We start from the raw sequence: 4,662 nt of genomic DNA on the forward strand, positions 1-4,662 counted from the left end.
CAACACCATTCCTTTTCGTCTTTCCCGGCACAGTAACCCATGTGGTTGTCAAAATGGCCAATATCAGTCCATTTCAGCTCACTAATGCCTAAGATATCGATGTTGATGCATTCCATTTCATTTTTGACAACTTCCAATTTTCCCAGATTTACTTCATACATTCCATGTTCCGATTTTCAATGGATTCTTACAGATGTTTCTCTTCATTTTGAGTTGTGCCCCATAAGCAAATGAAGGTCCTGTGGTCTTTTCTCCCACGAGCTTAACTAACTCTATTCACGTCTTCATGGTCAACTCTACTTTGAGGAGGCAGTCCTTCCCTGGTTGCATTTTGAGTGCCTTCCTAACCTGGATGGCTCATTTTCCGGCACTATATCTGACAGTGTTTCTCTGCTATTCATAAGGTTTTCAGTGACTAGCAATTCGGAAGTAGTTTGTCACTCTTTCTTCCTAGTCTGTCTTTGTCTAGAAGCTCATCTGAAACTTGTCCACCATGGGTGACCCTGCTGGTATTTAAAATATCGGTGGTATAGCTTTCAGAATCACAGCAACTCACAAGCCACCACAGTATGACAGACAGATGAGCGGTGGCCATTTGGTTTTATGTCGAAACTGTCACTTTACAGACATGTAGATTTACAGCCCCAGAAACACTATGTTGTTGTTAAGTGCCATCGAGTAAGTTCCAATTTACCGTAACCCTGAATAGGGTTTCCAAGGAGTGTCTGCTGGTCTGAACTTCTGATCTTAGGGGTAGCAGTGCAGTGCTTATCCTATGGTATCACCCAGGACACAGGACCCCCAGAAGCCCTAGGGTCATTAAATGGAATCGACTTAATGGTAATGGGTCATTTTTATTTTTAAGAATCAAATGACAGATTATACATACCAAAATCTATGGAAATATTTTATGAATTCAGTATTTAACTGGACTCTGAATCAATGAGTAGGTTTGATACATATTCTAATTTTTTCACTATCTAGATCATAACCATCCATCTTTTTTTTTTTTTTTTTAATTATTTACTGTGACTGATTTCATATCTTTAACCTCAAATGAAAGCGTAGTCTCACCCAGGATTAGACTCCAACTAAATGCATCTCTCCACTGCCTGCACAGCATGTATTTTATTCTAAGGCATCACAGAGCAACGAAGTTGATAGTGGGTCAGTTCTAGTGGTCTCTGCTGCCATTCTTCCTGCCCTGCTTGTCCACTCAGCTTTCTTTAGAGGAACTGAAGAGGGGCAAGGGATGATCCCTCTCAGTTGGCACCTTTCTATATCCATCCCTATGGAATTCAATAAAACTGTCACAGGATATTCAGAGCATTGTAAACATTTTGTTTGATACTGTCCAGTCAGTTTCCCCCATAGTGATCCCATGTGACAGAGTAGGACTCTTCCATAGGGTTTTCTTGGCTAAAATCTTTATGGAAACAGATCACTAGCTCTTTCTCCCATAGAGCCACTTGACGTTAGCAGACACCACCAGGTCGACTTCTAAAAGCTTCTGTTGTTTTTATCAGTGGATTGGTTCCAAATCCTACTGACCCTGCATAGGGTTTCCAATACTGTAAATCTTTATGGGAGCAGAAAGTCTCATCTTTCTCCTGTGGAAGAGCTGGTGGATTTGAACTGCTGACCTTGAGGTTAGCAGCCCCACACAGAACCCAGTCTGCCACCAGAACTCTTTCTAAACATTTTACTGACACTGAATTATAGCCACCACTTGCTATACAGGTTGCCTCTGTGACATCTGCAAATACACGTTGTCTCCTTCTAAAGATCCACAGGACCTAGAAGCTTGTGCACTCAATCTAACTCTTGAATACTTAGAGAATTTTACATTAGAGCCAGCAGGGTCTGATAAATGCTCCTCTCCAAACACCATCATAGGAGACACCTATGGGGAGAAAGCACCTGTTCAGGGCTACAGAACTTGATAGAGCCTCCAATCATCATTCCAAACATTTCCCTCTCATCTTACATATCTTATATATCACGTCTTCATCCAGCATCATAAGAGCTACAAACTCCTTATTATTTGCATACCCTCCTGTACCTAGTACAGTGCCCAGAATACTTAACTCAGCAGACCAGGAACGGACAAAGGAAGAGAAAATCCAGAGGCACTCAAGTCAAAATCCAGAAGGCAAGGCAAGGCAGGAGATTGCTGTTGTTAAGTGCCGTAGAGTCAGTTCCAACCCATAGTGAACCTGTACAGGGTTTCTGAGGAGGAGCTGGTGGGTCTGAACCACTGACTGTGATGTTCGAGCTGACCCTGCAGTCCAGCACACTGTCCTGCAATGCCACACCAGGATTCACATGGCGGGGAATAAAACAAGCAAATAAATGCACTTGATTTTAAGTGGTGACAAACGCTATTAAGGAAAAAACACAGAGTGAAGCCAAGATGATGCAAACCATTAACATACTTGACTGCTGTATGAATCGCACCCAGAGGCACCTGGACAACAGAAAGAAAGGCCTGTTGATCTAGCCATTAAACACCCAGCGACACGGGGCACACTTCTATTCTAATACACATGGAGTTGTCATGAGTCTAAATTGGAATCAAAACAACTGGTTTCATTAATGTAACAAAGATGGGCATATGAGGAGGGCAATAATGTTGTAATATTTAAGCTGAGACTCAGATGAATTTGCTCTATGGATGGCCTGCTGGGACTTTCAGAAACTTGTTGTTAAGTACCTTCAAATCATAGCGACCCTCTATAGGGTTCTCGAGGAGCGGCTGAATTTGAGCCGCCGATTTTGCGGTTCAAACCACCCTTATGGTCCAGCTTTATCCCACAGCACCACACTAGGACTTGGGTAGTTTACTCAAGCTATAAGAGCTTCAGCTTTCTCATTTAGAGTATGGGGATGACATCTCAAGTATTTGGTGGTTGTTGTTAAGTGCCATGTAGTCGGTTCCGATCCATAAACTTGAACCGCTGACCTTGTGCTCAAGCTGATTTTGCAGTCCAGCGCATTAACCTTGATGTTGTTGTTATGTGTCGTGGAGTCAGTTCCGACTCAAAGAGACCCTGTACAGGGTTTCCGAGGCTGTAAATCTTTACAGGAGCAGAATGTCTCAACTTTCTCCCATGGAACAGCTGGTAGTTTCCAACTACTGACCCTGAAGTTAGCAGCCCGATTCGTAACCACCACATTACCAGAGCTCCTTATTGACCCTGATAAGGCTGAAGAATGTACAAGTAAATGGGCCTGCCTCACGGGGCAGGTCTGTGGTTATCATTAAGGGAAAGCCAGGAACTCAAGAAACATGGAAAAAGATTGAAGAGGAAAAAAGCATGGAAACGCAAGGTCGTTTAATTACCACAGTTCCTAGAATCTAATTACTGGGCTATCTCTTCCTTATCAGATTGAGAGTTCAAGAGCAGGAGCCGGGAGTTTCCTCTCTGACCTCCAGCCCAGCTCCACGCTAGGCGGAGAAGCCAACAATTACGGGGCTCTAGGCTCGTGGGGGGTCGGGGACCATCTGGTCACCTAGCAGCTCCCGCGCAGGGCGCGTGGAGGCCGCTCCCCGCGGCAGCCATCTTGGTATCCTCCCCGCGACGAGTTTCGCCACGCCACCACCGGGGACAGCCCGGCAGAACGCACGAGGCCGTGGCTAACCCAAGCCCCTCGGGGGAGACCGCGCTGCGCCACAGGGCGTAGACGGTGCGGGTCCTCAAGGTGTTGGCGGTGGGCATCTGTCAGCAGCGGGATGGCAGGGGTTTCCAAGGTGCAAGGACCCCGGGTCCGGCGCGCACCCGACACCGGTGGAGGGAGCAGCCCGGGGAATCTCCAGCAGGAGGCCCGGGAGCGTGCGTCCCCCGGCCAAGCCTGCGCGCCCGTACCTCCGCGAGGCTCCTGGCGCGTTCTCCACCCGGCCCCCGGCCGTCCACCCACCACTCACCGCTCCCCTGGCTCGCCGCCCGCGCAGCTCGCAGGTCCAGCTCCGTACCGCCTCCACTGTCACCGGAAACGCTTCTCCCGCCACAGCAGACTCGCGCGTCCCCGTGAGTCCGGCGTGCACGCGCCACGGGCAGGGAACTCGGAGCCCGGTCTGGGCTCCGCCTGCAGCCGCGCGCGAGATGCCTCGGACCCGCCTCCAGGTCTCAGCACGTCAGCCAGTCTCTTCTCTGTTTCCTGGCCCATCCCCTGGGGCCCAAGCTGTAGTTACAGACTCCCTACCTGGTCCTGGTCTCCAACCTTAATTCCCAAGTTCATCCTCATAGTCCTGTGGAATTCTGTTCAGTCGCATGTCACTGGTTTCAGTCTTGCCTGGAGTCAGCATTCATTCATTCTTTATTCACTAAAACCAGTGTTTCCCAAAGTGTGGGACTCAACACCACCAATGTTGCAAGATGATTTTAGGGGCAAGTGCCTCTCTCTGATGCATGTCTTAAAAAGACCCACTCTAGCTGCCAGGTGGAGAATAAATAGTAGGGAAGAGATGATGAGGCCACTGTGGTTAAGCAGACGAGAGATGACGGTGGCTTAGACCTGGTTGGCAACCTGGAGGTAGTAAGAAGTGTTGATTCTGGGAATGTTTTGAATCTAATCTAATAAATGGTATATCATGAGCGTGTATAGGAAGATTCCATTGTAAAATATGTCAATCCTTTTCAAACTAACCTATAAATTGTTGTT

At 47.5% G+C, this 4,662-nt stretch overlaps 1 protein-coding gene across 1 annotated transcript in view; it reads right to left on the bottom strand.

Annotated features, from left to right (window-relative positions):
• SFXN1 (sideroflexin 1) overlaps positions 1-3,965 on the bottom strand; it is a 69,864-nt gene extending 65,899 nt beyond the window's left edge. The window contains exon 1 of the mRNA XM_006864793.1: positions 3,926-3,965. The gene's annotated coding sequence lies outside the window, so the exon portion shown is untranslated. The remainder of the gene's footprint in view (positions 1-3,925) is intronic.
• Between the last annotated feature and the right edge of the window lie 697 nt (positions 3,966-4,662).

The sequence above is a fragment of the Chrysochloris asiatica genome, unplaced genomic scaffold, assembly GCF_000296735.1.
Source record: "Chrysochloris asiatica unplaced genomic scaffold, ChrAsi1.0 scaffold00071, whole genome shotgun sequence".
NCBI classification, from domain to species: Eukaryota; Metazoa; Chordata; class Mammalia; order Afrosoricida; family Chrysochloridae; genus Chrysochloris; species Chrysochloris asiatica.